Source organism: Saccopteryx bilineata, chromosome X, assembly GCF_036850765.1.
Source record: "Saccopteryx bilineata isolate mSacBil1 chromosome X, mSacBil1_pri_phased_curated, whole genome shotgun sequence".
NCBI classification, from domain to species: Eukaryota; Metazoa; Chordata; class Mammalia; order Chiroptera; family Emballonuridae; genus Saccopteryx; species Saccopteryx bilineata.
The window spans coordinates 79,257,237-79,275,263 of NC_089502.1; the positions used below are offsets into that span (position 1 = coordinate 79,257,237).

An 18,027-nucleotide genomic window follows, 5' to 3' on the forward strand; every position below is an offset into this window, starting at 1 on the left:
GTATTTTCAGTATCATTACATTTTAAGTATTTTATGTTAAGATATCCCCATGATTTTTTTTTTAACAGACATTAGAGTCAGAGGGATAGATAGGGACAGACAGGCAGGCAGGGAGAGATGAGAACCATCAATTTTTCATTGTGGCACTTTAGTTGCTCATTGATTGCTTTCTCGTATGTGCCTTGACCATGGGGCTACAGCAGACTGAGTAACCCCTTCCTCAACCCTAAGTAACCTTGGGTCCATGCTGGTGAGCTTTGCTCCAACCAGATGAACCCGCACTCAAGCTGGTGACCTTGGGGTCTCAAACCTGGGTCCTCCGCATTCCAGTCTGACGCTCTATCTGGTGTGCCACCGTTTGGTTAGGCCATGATTTTTTTCTCTGATCCATATTTAGAAATGTGTTTAAAAAGAAAAAATTGTTTTAAATTATGAAGTATAGGTAGATGTTTTATTTACCTTCTTTATTAATATATAAATTAATTGTAGTGAGGTAGACATCATGAACTCTATGATACCGATTCTTTAAATTAGTAAATAATTTTTTATCGCCCTGGCCGGTTGGCTCAGTGGTAGAGCGTCGGCCTAGCGTGTGGAGGACCCGGGTTCAATTCCCGGCCAGGGCACACAGGAGAAGCGCCCATTTGCTTCTCCACCCCTCTGCCGCGCTTTCCTCTCTGTCTCTCTCTTCCCCTCCCGCAGCCAAGGCTCCATTGGAGCAGAGATGGCCCGGGCGCTGGGGATGGCTCTGTGGCCTCTGCCTCAGGCGCTAGAGTGGCTCTGGTCGCAATATGGCGACGCCCAGGATGGGCAGAGCATCGCCCCCTGGTGGGCAGAGCGTCGCCCCTGGTGGGCGTGCCGGGTGGATCCCGGTCGGGCGCATGCGGGAGTCTGTCTGACTGTCTCTCCCCGTTTCCAGCTTCAGAAAAATGAAAAAATAATAATAATAATAATTTTTTATCGTGTGAAGGAGAATCAATTCTTTTATCTGTTCCTAGTGTACTTCAACTGAATTATGTTTTCTGTAATTCTTCAAAGTAGTAGTATATACGTTTCCATTTACGTTTGGCATGACTCTTAATTTTCTGTATAGTGTTGATTTGTGTATGTTACTTCTGAATAATTGAAGACTTTTTGAGCCTCACCAGGGTGAGGTACAGTGGATAGAGCATTGGCCTGGGATTCTGAGGTCCCAGGTTTGAAACTCCGAGGTTTCTGGTTTGAGTGTGGGATCAAGGACATGACCGCATGGTCACTGGCTTGGGCCAAAAGGTCACTGGCTGGAAGCCCAAGGTTTCTGGCTTGAGCAAGGGGTTACTGGTTCTGCTGGAGCCTCCTGGTCAAGGCACATATGAGAAAGCAGTCAATAAACAACTAAGGAGCCACAACAAAGAATTGATGCTTTTCATCTCTTACCCTTCCTGTCTGTCCCTCTCTGTAACTCTCTATAAAAAAGAAACAAAAACAACACAGTGAGATACTACTGTACACCTAGTAGAATGACTAAAAATTTTAAATACATACATGAATACCAAGTGCTGGCTAAGATGTTGAGTTCCACTTGGAACTCATATTTGTGGTAAGAATGCAATGTCATACAGAATGTGTGGGAAAACATGGCACTCGTTCCCACTCATAAGCATTTGCCCTATAGAAATTAAAATTTATGTTCACAGAAAACTAGTACCTGAGTTTATAGAAACTTTATTCATAATCACCAAAAGTGGAAAATTTTCTCATGTCCATCAATTAGTGAATGTATAAAAAACTGATAAATTCATACAATGAAGGACAATGATAAAGAATGAACTATTGATTTGCATAACAACATGGATAAATCTTAAGTGCATTTTACTTAAAAAGAGAGAAGAAAGGCCAAACAGTCTACATATTGCATGATGCCATTTGTATGACCTTCTGGAAAAGACCAATCCACAGGAATGGAGAACAAATTAGTGATTTCCAGGGATTTGAAATGGGGAAAGGGGTTTACAACAAAAACAGCAACTGAGAGAAATTAGTGATAAACCTATTCTGTGTGATATTGGAGTGAAAGGATATATGACTTTATATTTGTCAAAACCCATAGAACTATATCCCATAAAAGTCAATTTTCTGCATATTATTTGGAAATAAAAATCTTTAAAACAGTGGCTCAATAAGCAGAGATTTATAAAATCAAAAAAGCCATATTTTGATGAATGGGTAGAGAAATATGCACATTTATACACTACTGATGGAAATTAATTTGTAAAACTTCAGAACAATTCAACAGCATCTTTCAGGTGCCTCTTATTATTCAAACTCAGTAATTCCAATTCTAGAAATTTTTTTCAAAGAAATAATTAGAGATGCACGTAAAGATTAATGTTCAATGATCTTTTTAATTTTAAAAGTTGTTGCTATCCAAAATATCCAGCAGCATGGGATCATCTAAGTAAATTTTGTTAGATCCATATGAAATACTATGTAACAATATTGTGCTTTCAAAGGATGCTAATTTGTGGAAATATGCTTATTTTCAAATCAAAAAAGTTGAACAATATATACAATAGGATGTCAATTTTGTTTATAAGTTGTGTTACATACATTCTTTTTTTAAAAGGTCTTGCTCCTTTAGGTACTGGACTGATTGCAGATGAACACCTGCCACAGTGAGTCAAACTGGTCTAGTCAGCCTTGGGTTGATGCTGGTATCAATTTCCATGATCCATGTAGGAAACAGATGTCTTTTAAAAGCCTATCTTATGTAATTGGAAATATTCCTTTTCTAAATCTCTTATACAAAAGGATCTATTATATAACTCTTTTCCAGTGAAGCTGTTTCTATTTTAGATATTCCATCATGCTCTCAGGCATGGCAGTAAGTTCAAGGATTGACCTTTCATTGTTCCCTACCTTAAGCCATGTCTGGTATTTGGAGTTGCCTGTAGCCATTCTGCTCACTGTTTATGGCCCATCCTACCTATTTTTAAAAACAAGCTATTTGTGCTATCTTTTCTGCCCTCAACCCCTTTAACACCCTGTCACTGAAGAGAGTAGTTGTCAGTGATGCTAACAACTAGCAACAGAAAATAGTGCAGTGCAACAACATGTATTCAATATACTTTAAAAAATTATGGGTTATGAAGCAATTCTTAGTGCCTCCTGCATTGAAGTAAAGGATTTTATGACCTCTCTCACTTTTGTTTCCTCCTTCCCTCTATTCCAAGGGCAATAAGAGTTTACTTCTATGTTCATTCATAAAAATCAGATCTCACTCAGGTTTGCTTCTTTCATTCATGTAGGCTTCTATGTCCAACATTAACTAAAATTTCAAGCACATTATGGGATTTCATAGCCTCCCTCTCCTTCCTGTCTGCTATTCATTTCTTCTCTCTTTTTATATCCAGTGAGAAACATGAGTGTCATTCCCAATGCTCATTGAAGCTTCATTTACTTATTCATAATAAGGTTCTTCCCAGGTGGGGGCTAATAAAGAAGGGTTGGGGAAGAAAGAGGCAAAAAAACAAAGAAACATCTGCTGAAACCCATCAGAGTGGGGCAAGAAAAGAAAAGTGGTTAGTGCTAGCATGGAGTGCACTACAAGGAATCTAAAGAAAGAGTAGGCAAGACCAAGGATAAGGCACTGTCTGTTGTGACTGAGGTTGTCCTGAAGAATCTTTGGGAATATATTTGGAAGGTCCAGGACTTTCCACTTCTGCCATGCCATATCCTGCCCATACCTAAAAGAGAAAATATAAGCAGGACTCCTAATATTGTTTGCTGTTAACCCACAAGATTTCTATATTTATATATCAAATGTCCTACAGATTTTAATTTCTATTTATCACGTCAGAAGGGAGCACTGGATTGGGGCATGCTCTTGTACTGGTATTTCATAATCAGTTGAGACATCAGGAGTAAATCCTGAGGCTGGGATCCACAAGGTTGCAACCTTAGCTACAGCTTCTCCAGTGGCTGCTATGAGATCAGGTGGTAGTGTTTATCAGGCTGATTAACATGAGTATTCCCCCAGCCACAGGTTACTATGACAAATTCAATCCCAACCTTAGCATTCATGCCTCTCTGGGTTATAAGAAATGTGAACAAGTAAGTGCTAGTGAAAGAGTGACTTCCAATGGCATATACATGGGCCAGAAAAGTGCCAATGGAATGAGAAAGTAATGACTATTGTTTGCTTTCATCAGTGATATCAGTCATGGGGCTGAAGGATGAAGTATATGGGGGCAGGGATAGGGGATACTGTCAAGTCAGTTGACTGCCTTTCTTCCATGAAGCTGGGTTCCTTGTTGCTGAAACCCTAACATCTCTGCTGGCCTATATTCCAGCATTGAGGACTCAACAAATTTTAACTATTGAAGGCCTAACAGGGCAAGTATGTCATATTTTAGGGATTGCTGTCTTTTTTTTAAACATAGGGTGATCATTAGGGGAAGTAGCAGTTCATAAACAGGCAGTCCCTGGGTTATTAATGAGATAGGTTCTGTAGGTTTGTTCCTAAGTTGAATTTGTAAGTTGGAACAGGTACATTTACCTATTAAATGCAACTTAATAGATGTTAGCATAGTGTTTATTTTTACCTTTCTATGCATATAAATACTTAAACATTTCAAACCTACAGAACTTGTCTTGTTCTTAACCCAGGGACTGCTTGTATATACATACAGTACAACTTTTAAAAAGAGAAAGGAGTAAAGAAGTCTAAGCATGCTATTGAAAAAAGCAACCTGTGGGCTAGAGTTTGAACAGAATGTGATCCCTCTGTTGTTGAATCATGCTTTGTGAAGAGATGCTCTAGTTATTCTGTTTCTTTGTCTTTTCTCTCATGTGAAGTCTTCCACAGGTCCTCCTGAGAAAAAATATAAAGCAGCCCCCACAAGAAGTCCTGGACTGTCTGAGAGCCTGACCACTGTAACAGAGTGGCTCTAAACTTTTATTGGAATATCGGCTAACTTAAAGATTATAACAGAAGAAAACTAACTGCATGCGATGTCAGAGGGTTCAGTGAGTCTCTTCTAAACTTTACCTTCCAAGTCCTAAGGGCAATCTCTCTGTATCAATTTCCAGCTCTCCTTGTGAACAACACTGGCAGCATCTACAACATGGCCACTAAACTGGTTGTATCCTGAACCTAGATGGCTTTTACATAGCCGTTTTGGTATTCACCCATTGATGTGAGGTGCTTTGTTTGTTTTGTTTGTTTAAATCCTAAAATGTCAATCAGATAATGAGGCTGTATCTTGTTCTAGTGCAGTGATTCTCAAAGTCTGCGCCAGGGTGCGCCCTGTGGTATTCCAGAGAAGTATGTGCCTGTTGGGGACAAACCAACTGGGTTTTTGGAGTTTTGATTTTGGGGGGACAGATGTGTGGGGAATTGGCTGTAAGCTGACAGTGCCCAACGCCCCACCTCACTTGCCTGATTAGGTTGCAAAAGGCTGTTAAGCTGTGGTGCTGGATTGTTTACACTACCCCCCATATTCCCCGGAAAGACTGGAGGAAAGTTTCTTCTATCCTTTGGTGTAAAGTTAAGATGATATATATGGTGGGGGTTTTCTGCACTGAACACAATTTAGGGTAAAAAGAGAGGAATTATGTAGTGTATTGACGAGGAAATGAGAGTTTGTTTACCTTTCAAATATATGCCCAAACATTGAAGAAATCGCTAGGACACATCAGGCTCATGTTTCTCATACACACAAGAATGAAAAACCTTAGAACATTTGCGCTGGGACCTGCTGCATTTACTAAATTTTTTTTTTTTTTTTTTTTTTTTTAAGAAGAGAGAGAGAGAGAGAGAGAAAAGGGGGAGGAGCAGGAAGCATCAACTCCCATATATGCCTTGACCGGGCAGGCCCAGGGTTTTGAACCGGCAACCTCAGCATTCCAGGTCGACGCTTTATCCACTGCGCCACCACAGGTCAGGTCATTTACTAAATCTTACTAAGAATGTATCTATATATGGAAAAATAACTTTTTTGTCTTTTTTTTTTATTTTTCAAACACTCTTTTTTACTAATTCTAAAAAGCATAACAAAAAATGTAACATAAAAATGTTTTTTAATGTCAGAATAAATTTAATTGTGTATTTATTTCATTTAATTACCATAAAAGCACGCTTGGACTTTAGTATTTGAGTTAATTATTATAACATATTTCTCTGAAATTTGTATATAGTGCTCCTACAATTATTTGTAGGATTTTAAATGCACCCCGACTTCAAAAGGTTTGAGAACCACTGTTCTAGTGACTCAGTCAGTGTGTTTTTAAAGTACTCTGCCTGGTTTTTACCTCTACCTTCGAGGCTGAGAAGCCAAAGTACATTATGAACCCAGCCAACAAAAGCTTCTCCATGTAATAAAGTTAAGTCAAGTTCAAGGGAAAATTTTGATCCTAAAGAAATCTTTTTATGTCACTTCAAACTGATCTATCTGCTGCTCTTTCAAATAGTTAGGAGATGGCCACAGCATTCCATCCGTGCAAAAGACCGGCAGCTGAAATGTGACAGATTTAAAATTGGTAAATGAATACAACATAGCAAGGTGCCAGGAAGGCATCATTTTAGCTGGCCATTCTACCCACCCCAATAGTGCAATGTGTAAACCATAGGCTTTACATCTTCTAATAATCCCCTCCAGTCTTCTGAGGCTCATAGTACTATTCCACTACATCTTCTCTTCCCTTGCACCTGTACAGTTGCTTTGTGCCAACCTCCCGGTCATTCTGCCCACATATCTTGCCCACAGTATTCATTCCCAGCTCAGCTTTTACCATAATCCTGGGTCACTTAAATATCCATGTAAATGACCATCTGACATCCTAGTTTCACAGGTATCTTGACTACTCCAGTTTAGAAATCTTAACATTCTAAAATTCATTCTCTGAATACAGTTCCGGCAATTTCAACTTTCTAACTATTCAACACCCATCTTGATCACATTAAGGCTACTTTTTGTTTACAGACTTCAAGCTCACTTCTGATCTTCCATACACAGTCTGGATGGTCAAATTTCTTTCTTACTAGCTGTCTACCCTTCAATCAATTAAGGTCAGGCCCAGAGGCAAGAAAATGTTAATTTTGACAATGGCCCAAGAACACTTTATAATTTATAGTTTTTCCCCATGATAAGCCTCACTTTAGCCTTTAGGTTGGATATTTTGGACATTCCTTAGGAAATCTGGTTTGCCTCCATAATGCTGTCCTTGTTCAGATTTGTCTCCATCATCCACCTCATCCAATTACAAATCTTTAATATCCTTATTAGGTACCTATCTTAACTCCTATCCCTATGTCTGCGCTTCAGTGAAGAGGTAGTTCCTTTCATCAAAGGCTAATCATCCAGCCATGTTCTAGAGCCATAAGTGTCTTACTATCTCACTCTTACCTCCATCATCTTTCAGGATCTTATTCCGTCTTTTATCTCTCTCTAACACACGTACAATGACTCCCCTCTCAATTCTTCCTTCCCTGATCTGCAAGCACACTTAAGTTTTTCCAATATTAAAGCAGAGCTTATATGAATCACCGTAGGGCTCTAACAAAATAGTTTAACTGTATTCCGGTTGTCACATCTTCTAAGAGAAAGAACCCTTTTCACAGAGCAATAATGATTGTTCACACTAAATAAGAACACGGAATTATCAACTTGTTAACATATCTAAGGGGACAACTGAGGTAAAGCTGAGAGGGGAAAATTGTGAATACCAGCCACAGGAAGAAACTCCAGACCATAAAGATGAAGTCTGTGGTCAATGGTCACTCTGACCCTACCCAAGGAACAATTGGAAGCAATTGCTAGTAGTATCAGCAGAAGCACCAGCAGCCATGAAACATCTGCAAGTAGCCAAGACTAAAATGCAGGCAGAAAAAAAAGAGAATTTAATGGAAACCAATAGTATATCATACCTGTGGCACTTATGCTACTACTCTCCCTTGTCCCACCTTCTTCTGCAAACATCACTAATTAGCTATAATCCCTTTCACACTGAACTGAGATCTCGCTTCAGTCCTTCTTATAAAACGTAATCAAGGTAAGCACTATCATTAGGCCACTGGAGATGGTACATGAGATGAAGTGTATTTGCTGTGCTTGCACTACACAGAAAAGTCCTGAGCAAAAGAATTAGAAGATAGGAGTAAGCTTTAGGAGAAAGCATATTGAAGATAGCTTGGACGTTGTAGAGAACTGGTGGGGACCAGCTGAGCCCATATAGATAACAGAGCAGGTGCCCAGTTAATGTCCTGTTGATGATTCATTTTTTCATTCAACGAACAATGAGACCTACAATGTGCAGTGGATTTGGCAATGTGAATACAAAGATGAACAGGTACTGTCCTTGCCCGTAAGGAATTTAGAGTCTGGTAGACGAGAGCTATACACACGGACAAAGATAATACAACCTAGGACATGTAGCAGGTTGTATTATATTTCTCCGAGTAGGATTTCTTCAGAAGGACACAACTCCAGGTTGCTGTTGAATCCATGAAGTCCTACCAGCCACCAGGGCCTACTGTTGTTTCTGTCAGACAGTGTGTGTCCCAAGAACTAACAATGATAGCTGTCATTTATAGAGTGCTTATGCCATACACTGTTCAAACATCCTCATGGAAACTCTGCAAATTAATTATTATGTAAGATGAAGAACCTGAGGTTCAGTGAAATTAAGTAACATGACTGATATCACACAGCTAGTAAGCAGTTGAATTAGGTTTCAAATCCAGTTTTGACCAACTTCAAACCTTTTTTCTATGTTTTTAAGATAACCATTATTCAAGTGTAACACAGTGTTTCAACAGCTTACTATTTGGAAATAGGAGCAAAGGCAATACTTTAGACATCAGGATATGAATAAAATTCATCTAGTTTTCCAACTTATTTAGCAGAAAAAATAATAGTGGGGAACTGACCTCAAGGTTTTCTTTCTCTAACCCCGTTACCTCATTGACAATGTAAAATGCTATCTTCTTTGGATCCTTGTTATGAGCAACATCATTATCGGCAGCAAGTACACCTGATATAGCATTTAGCATGTTCTAGACCTGTTTTAAGAAATTTACATAACTTATCCCATTAAATCCTTACATTTCCCAAAAGCATTGTGAAAAGATATTATCCACCCTGGTAGGTTGCCTCAGTGGTAGAGTGTTGGCCCGGCATGTCCTGGGTTCGATTTTTGGTTAGTCCACACAGGAGAAGCGCCCATCTGCTTTCCTCTACCTTTCTCCCTCCCCTTCTCTCTTTTTTCCCCTCCCACAGCCATGGGTCGATTGATTGCAGCACATTGTACCCAGGTGCTGAGGATGGCTCTGGAATTGTGGGTTGCTGGGTGGATCCTGGTCATGTTGCATTCGGAAAACTGTGTCTGTATCTCCCCTCCTCTCACTTAGAATGAAAATAAATATTTTTATAAAAGTTATTGCCCCTTGCCTGACTAGGCGGTGGCACAGTGGATAGAGCATTGGCCTGGGATGCGGAAGACCCAGGTTTGAGACCCCGAGGTTGCCAGGTTGAGCGCGGGCTCATCTGGCTTGAGCAAAAAGCTCACCAGCTTGGACTCAAGGTTGCTGGCTCGAGCAAAGGGTTACTTGGTTTGCTGAAGGCCCACCGTCAAGGCACATATGAGAAAGCAATCAATAAACAACTAAGGTGTCACAACGCCCAACGAAAAACTAATGATTGATGCTTCTCATCTCTTTGTTCTTGTCTGTCTGTCCCTGTCTATCCCTCTCTCTGACTCTCTTTCTGTCTCTGTAAAAAAAAAAAAAAAGAAAGAAAGAAAAGAAAAGATATTGCCCTTATTTCACAGTATAGGAAACAAAGTCCCAGAGAGGTGAAAAACCATGCTCAAGACCACATAGGTTAAATGGCAGAGCAGTCCCAAGCTCCAAATTCTTGGTGTACTTGCTTTTCTGTTCTGCTCAGGACTTCCTTTCTCAACCTCCTGCCTCATATTGCTCTCCAGAATGGCTAGTTACACAAGATTTGCTGGAAATGCATAAGTTCTATGTAAGTAAAATCTCCCATTGAAAGCCATTCTTTCAATCCATAGTGTCACCACTCTGAGCCTTAAGTGGAAAATTTCTCACAGATATTGTGTTTGTATAGCTTTGAGAAAAGAGAAAATAAACACTGGATATGTTTAGATTTTTAATTACTGGAAAAAAATATATATATTTTTGTATTTTTCTGAAGTTGGAAATGAGGAGGCAGTCAGACAGACTCCCACATGCGCCCAATTGGGATCTACCCGGCATGCCCACCAGGGGGCGATGCTCTGCCCATCTGGGGTGTTGCTCTGTTGCAACCAGGGCCATTCTAGCTCCTGAGGCAGAGGCCATGGAGCCATCCTCAGCGCTTGGCCAACTTTGCTCCAATGTAGCCTTGTCTGCGGGAGGGGAAGAGAGAGACAGAGAGGAAGGAGAGGGGGAGGGGTGGAGAAGTAGATGGGCGACTCTCCTGTGTGCCCTGGCCGGGAATCGAACCTGGGACTCCTGCACACCAGGCCAACGCTCTACCACTGAGCCAACCAGCCAGGGCCTAAATATATTTTTTATTTGGAAGTATAACCATAAACATTTTATTTATTTATTATTATTATTATTTTTTTTTTTGTATTTTTCTGAAGCTGGAAACGTGGAGAGACAGACAGACTCCCGCATGTGCCCGACCGGGATCCACCCTGCACACCCACCAGGGGTGATACTCTGCCCACCAGGGGGCGATGCTCTGCCCCTCCGGGGCATCGCTCTGCCGCGACCAGAGCCACTCAAGCGCCTGGGGCAGAGGCCAAGGAGCCATCCCCAGCTCCCGGGCCATCTTTGCTCTAATGGAGCCTCGCTGCGGGAGGGGAAGAGAGAGAAAGAGAGGAAGGAGGGGGGGTGGAGAAGCAAATGGGCGCTTTTCCTATGTGCCCTGGCCGGGGATCGAATCCGGGTCCCCCGCACGCCAGGCCGACGCTCTACCACTGAGCCAACTGGCCAGGGCCACCATAAACATTTTAAACCTGTAAGCAAAATAATGGAATTGAAACGATAAAAACTAAGGGCATTTCTTCCCTGAGTGGGTTTTAGATAGAAAAGCTTCCACTTAAAAAAAGTTTTGTATTTACTCCTTTGATCACTGACTTTTTAAAATTGCCTTTATTGGGGGTGATATTAATAGAATTATATAGGTTTCAGGTGTACAATTATATAACACATCATCTGTATATTGTATTGTGTTGTGTGTTAACCACCCTGAGTCGTCTCCTTCCATCACCATTATTTATTGATTTGAGACAGAAAAACATCAATTTGTTGTTATGCATTCATTGATTGACTATTATATGTGCCCTGACCAGGGATTGTACCTGCAACCTTGGCATATTAGGATAACACTAACCAATTGAGCTACTTGGTGAGAGCCAAAAAGCTTCCAACTTTTGTTTAAAAGAATATTTTGGGTCTTGTGCAGTGAGAGTAGTCTTGCTACTGATGAGAAGGCCCAGGACTTAGGTCTGTACCTATTGAGATGTTTTCCTGAGAATTAACATTTTATATATGGCTGCCCCATAAAACAAACCTACAAAATCTGTGCAGCCAAGCCCTGATCCAGAAGGAATGAACAACAGCAAAACTCATCTAAAGAGCATGAGAGAGTTGTTCATCAAGGCTGGGTGTAAGGGTAGGGGAATGCATATTTGCTAAAGCTTGAAAGCCTTGATTTTTTTCAATTTTAATCACCTCACATTTTTTATGTTTTATTATGTCTGTGTTTTTATAACTTCTTGTTTAACAGGTTATCATTTCTGCACTCCATGGCCTTCGATCATTTATTATCTTAACTACTATAGTATCTAACTGATCTTCTTGTCCAAATTATAAACCTTACAGATCATATTCCATACTACTGTCAAAATGACCATCAAAAGCATACCCTTCTTAAAACACTCAAAAGACAAATTTCATGGCATACTATATAAGAATTTATTTTAAGCCTGTATTTCAAACCTAATTTCATGAACTACTGTTATTCCTTCAGTTGATCATTTTATTTCTAATGTCCATGCCTTTCCTTAGAATATCTTTCACTTTCCTTTCTCCTTAGTCAACCTTTACTTCTTTTAAGAATGAACTTAAGCCTTACCAGGTCGTGATGCAGTGGATAGAGCAACGACCTGGGATACCGAGGACCCAGGTTTGAAACCCCAAGGTTGCCGGCTTGAGTGTGGGCTCATTCGGTTTGAGCACGGAGTCACTGGCTTGAGTTCAAAGGTTGCTGGCTTGAGCAAGGGGTCACTGTCTCAGCTGAAGCCCCCTGGTCAAGGTACATAAGAGAAAGCAATGAATGAAAAACTAAGGTGCTGCTATGAAGAATTGATGCTTCTCATCTCTCAACCTTCCTTTCTGTCTGTCCCTGTCTTATCTCCCCCCATCTCCCTCCCTCCTTCTCTCTCGCTAAAAAAACAAAACAAAACAAAAAAAACCTACCGAACCAAAAAAAATGAGAAACCACTTAAGCACCAGTTCTTCCAACATCTAACATTTGTAGACTGAGTCAAATGATTACTCTTCTGAACCCCATAGTATCTTGTACAGATCTTCATTGCAGAGCATAACATACTGTTATGATTAATCTGTACATGTTGAACTCTTTCACTAGACTAAGAAGTCCTTGAAAGCACGGACTGTGTCTAATTTGTCTCCATATCCCTATTCACCCAGCACAATGTCTGGCAGCTCAAAAGGCAGCAGGGAGAAAAAGCTGAAGATGTAGGAAAGAGAACAATAAAAGCAGTATTTTTGAGTTGGGGAACAACACAGATATGTTGAATGAGTTGAAGCTGTAGAAAATATAGTTCAGCTCATTATTGCAAATAGGTCTTGAAAGAAGAGACAGGCTGACTATTAATGGAGTTCTCCAATCACTAAATACAGTTACTTAGAGGCTTAAAGAGCATTTGTTGGGTATAATATAAAATGAGTTCATTAATGGTCAAACTAAAAAAGCTGTTTTGATAAGAGACATTATAAGGTCTTTTGATCCTTGAGGTTCTAAATATATATATAACCTATACCATAATCAAGAGCCATCACTCAGCCTGTGTCACAGACCCATGAGTGAATGGTGGCTTCCACAGTCGTGGATAAAGACTGAGGCCTCATTCTCATTCTTTTTTGGTATTTTTCTGAAGATGGAAACGGGGAAAGACAGACAGACTCCCGCATGCGCCTGACAGGGATCCACTCGGCACGCCCACCAGGGTGCAATGCTCTGCCCCTCCGGGGCGTCGCTCTGTCGCAACCAGAGCGACGCCCCTCCGGGGCGTCGCTCTGTCGCAACCAGAGCCACTCTAGTGCCTGGGGCAGAGGCCAAGGAGCCATCCTCAGCGCCTGGGCCATCTTTGCACCAATGGAGCCTCGGCTGCGAGAGGGGAAGAGAGAGACAGGAAGGAGAGGGGGAGGGGTGGAGAAGCAGATGGGCGCCTCTCCTGTGTGCCCTGGCCGGAAATCGAACCCGGGACTTCCGCACGCCAGGCCGATGCTCTACCACTGAGCCAATCGGCCAGGGACTCATTCTCATTCTTATGAGACTGATTACAAGCTTAAAACTTTTTCTCTGGTGGCCTGATTCCCAGGTTACCATTGACTTTGTTGCAGGAAATACTAAATGCCTTTAAGGCAACCAAGAAGGACCACATGACCCAAAATATCTTCTGAAACCTGCTACCTAAAGCTTTAACATTTCCTCCTTAAAACTTTAGTGTCTTTGATCAGTATTTGTTAAAATGCCCCTTATTCTAATGTGGTGAGCTGGCATAACAGATAAAAGCAACACAGCCCTTCTGTAATCCATGAAATCATTTAGTCTGATCTTCATCTCTCCCCTGACACAAATCAAAAAATGCCTACAAAATACCATGATTTTTAATTTTGGTATAGTTTGCCCAACTGCAAAATATGAAGGTTGTATTGGATGATCTCCCAAAACCTTTTACCCTAGAATAACTCAAGGGTTTCTGAACCTCTGTTTTTCTCCTACAAAATAGACACACAGAATCTATTTTTTTAGTTTTACCAAAGTTTTATAAGATAAAATAAGCTCTGATGGTGGGCTCAGTAGTAGAGCATTGACCCGGCTTGTGGATGTCCTGTGTTCAATTCCTGTTCAGGGCACACAGGAGAAGCAGTCATCTGCTTCTCTACCTCTCAACTTTCCCTTCTCTCTCTGCCTTCCCTCCTCTCACTTAATAAAAAATTAACAAAATGAAATAAAATAACCATGTTTCTGAAAAGCTTCTAAATATGTAATAATGTGCTATACAAATTTAAGGAATTACTATTACAAATTAAGATATTTGGGAAGGGAGAGGTAAAAGAAGTAGGCTCTTCCATGAATTAGATGAGTGACCTCAGCAGACTTCTTTTGTTTCTCTGGGATGCTTCAGAGCATTGTGATGATTGAATAGGAGCATATAAAGTAGGCACACAATAAAAATCAGTTTCATTTGCCCTGATTCACTCAGTCAGAATCTGAGGAATAAACGTCACCTTCAAGTTCATGTAATCCAGCCTCTCATTCAATGCAGGGAGATTCTCAAATTCCACCCCAAGCGGTCATACAAGCTACTAGGTATCAATTCCAAGAGTATTTTCATGTTTGGACAGCTCTTAAATCTGTTTCTCCATTAACTAGAACTGCCTTCAAAAGCAGCAAAACCCAAGTATTTCTAACTTCATAAGAAATCTGAAAAGACCATCAAACCCTCCATTTTGTAGAGGTTGTCTCCCACAATCTAAACAGCTTTAATTCCTATATGTTTCTCATAAGATCTAAGTTCAACTCACTGTTTTGATGTTTTCTGGCTCCCTTTCAGAGAGTTGCTCTTGAAATTGAAATAGAACCATCAAGTAGGACAAGATTCTAACCTATCTAATTCTAAACTTTTGTAGTGAAAACACAACCAATTTGCTCTATATTGTAGGATTTGAAGATCAATGGATATATCCTGTAAATAATCAGCACTGATCCTTCAGATGCTTGCCGGATGGTAGAAACACTTTAAAATGGGAAAGGTGCGGGGGTCAAAGAGATGCTAATAGCACTAAGAACAAATGGCTTAGTATAAAGTATTATTTCCCTAATATTAGTTATTACCCCTGTATTTATACAAAACAGGATATGGAATTTATTTATTTATTTATTTATTTAGTAGAGAGAGAGAGAGGGATAGACAGGGACAAACAGATAGGAACGGAGAAAGATGAGAAGCATCAATCATCAGTTTTTAATTGCGACACCTTAGTTGTTCATTGACTGCCTTCTCATTTGTGCCTTTACCGTGGGGCTTCAGCAGACCAAGTAACCCCTTTCTCAAGCCAGCGACCATGGGTCCAACCTGGTGAGCTTTGCTCAAACCAGATGAGCCCGCACTCAAGCTAGCGACCTTGGGGTCTCGAACCTGAGTCCTCCACATCCCAGTCTGACACTCTATCCACTGCGCCACTGCCTGGTCAGGCGGCAATAGGACATTCTAAATAGTGCAGCTTCCTTGGACCATGTGAAAAAAATAGTTAACATCATATACAAAAAATACATTTTATATTACATTCTACACTGAAGAGTATACTCTATGCAGATGATATCTTCTGTACTTTTCCTACCAGAATCTCAGTTCCTAAGACTTTTTTTTCAGGAACTACAAAATGTTAAAGATAATAAGTGGAATAGACACATATAAATAATATTAAGGGCCTGAATATAAGTAGAAACATTCCACATTCATGTATGAGAAGATTTTATATAAAGACAATAGCTCTCCAGAAGTTAATCTATACGTTCAAGTGCCATTCCAAATGCAATTCCAATGATATTTGTGAGAACATGACAAGTTGTTTCAAAAGGTGTTCTGGAAGAATATGTACGTGAAAATGAAAAATTTATTTTTAAATGGAAGATTTTCCCTACAAAATTACTAAAAATTAAGCATGTAAGAATTACAGTCCCTGGCTGGTTGCTCAGTAGTAAGAACATTGGCCTGACGTATAGAAGTCCTGGGTTCAATTCCTAGCCAGGGAACACAGGAGAAGCAACCAGCTGCTTCTCTACCTCTCCCCTTCTCTCTCTCTCCCTCTTTAACTCTCCTTCCCACCCTTCCACAGCCGTGACTCAAATGGTTCGAGGAAGTTGGCCCCAGGCACTGAGGATGGCTCCATCGCCTCGCCTCAGGAACTTAAATAGCTCAGTTGCCAAGCAGTGGAACAAATGCCCCAGATGTGCAGAGCATTGTCCTGTAAGGTGCTTGCCAGGTGGATCCCGGTCGGGGTACAAATGGGAGCCTGTCCCTTCTGCCTCCCTGCCTTCCTGACTTTCACTTAATAAAAAAGAAGAAGAAAGACTGGACAAGAGCCACATCCTCTAATCACAATGTAATAAAACCATATATTTTTATAAGATTTTATACATTTTAGAGAGGAGAGAGAGAATGGTGGGGGGGAGCAGGAAGTATCAACTCCCATATGTACCTTGGCCTTGGCAAGTACACAGATTTTGGACCGGTGACCTCAGCATTCCAGGTCAATGCTTTATCCATTGTACCACCACAGGTCAGGGAAAACACACACACACACACTCTCTCTCTCTCTCTCTCTCTCTCTCTCTATATATATATATATATATTTTATTTTTATTTTTATTTTTATTTTTTTTTTAAAGAAAAATTAGTTCATACCAGAAATCCTTAACATGCAGCATCACAGGAAAATATTTTGGGATCAAAAAAGTATAAAGTCAAATCAAACATATTTAGTAAAGAACAGGACAAAAACATTACTTATGACATTCATCTAATATGTATAGATTTAAATTCTCTTATAAGATGATAAAGAGTTACTCCCAGTAAAGATAACAAACATAGCCCTGGCTGGTTTGCTCAGAGGTAGATCGTCAGCCTGGCGTGCAGGAGTCCCGGGTTCAATTCCCGGCCAGGGCACACAGGCGAAGCGCCCATCTGCTTCCCACCCCTCCCCCTCTCCTTCCTCTCTGTCTCTCTCTTCCCCTTCTGCAGCCAAGGCTCCATTCGAGCAAAGTTGGCCCTAGCGCTGAGGATGGTTCTTTGGCCTCTGCCTCAGGCACTAGAATGGCTCTGGTTGCAACAGAGCAACGGCCCAGATTGGCGGAGCATCGCCCCCTGGTGGGCATGCTGGTTGGACCCTGGTCGGGCGCATGCAGGAGTCTGTCTGACTGCCTCCCCGTTTCCAACTTCAGAAAAATACAAAAAAAAAAAAACAAAGATAACAAACATAATGGAAGTCAGACGAAGAGACAAAGGCTGAAAAAATGTGTGAATAAATAATGGCAATCCCAAGGTGGCTGCAGAGTAGGTCGAAACTACACTCACCTGCTCCAGAACCTAAACTGGATGTACAGCTAAATTATAGTGGTGCTGTTTGAATCAGCCCTGCCACGTTTTGGATACCCCACCCCACCAGACTCTGTCCCATGGAGTGAAGAAAAAGTTGCTCAGAGCTTGGACATGCAAATTGTGAGTCCCTTGGAGGCTGTATCTGGGACCTTGATGAAGTGCTTAGCCCCCTCCTGAGGGCTGTGCTGGCATCATCTCTATACCCGCTGAGCTGGCTCCTGTAGAGGGGATAGCAGGCTGCACCCATGCTGAACCTGCAGTTATCCTCTCTAAGAGCAACTAGAGTTGGAGATTCTGGCAGAAACTGGTTTGGCTCTAAAGTAAGGGTCACTTTCATGTCATTTAATGCCTGTGATCCCCAAGTAGGGGACCTACTAGCCCTGTCCTGATCCTAGTTGCTCTTACCCATTGAGCTTTCAACCTGTGGAAGGATCTGTTGTTTGCAGTTAAGCTGGACCCACTCTACAGACATTCACTTGGAGATTCTGGAGAAAGACTGGGCCACATCAGGGGGAGGTGGACTAGGTGACAAGTAGAGGCAGACCTCAGGGAACCTTGGTCCTTTTACAGCAGGGGTCGGGATCCTATGGCTTGCGAGCCAGATGTTGCTCTTTTGATGGCTGC

At 41.1% G+C, this 18,027-nt stretch overlaps 1 long non-coding RNA gene across 3 annotated transcripts in view; it reads left to right on the forward strand.

Moving 5' to 3' along the window:
* The window catches only part of LOC136317391 (uncharacterized), a 144,657-nt gene that overhangs the window by 62,447 nt on the left and 64,183 nt on the right, over positions 1–18,027 (forward strand). For all 3 annotated transcript variants that reach the window (XR_010727867.1, XR_010727868.1, XR_010727869.1), the window contains exons 3-4: positions 4,837–5,007; positions 5,781–5,920. This is a non-coding gene — a long non-coding RNA (uncharacterized lncRNA). The remainder of the gene's footprint in view (positions 1–4,836; positions 5,008–5,780; positions 5,921–18,027) is intronic.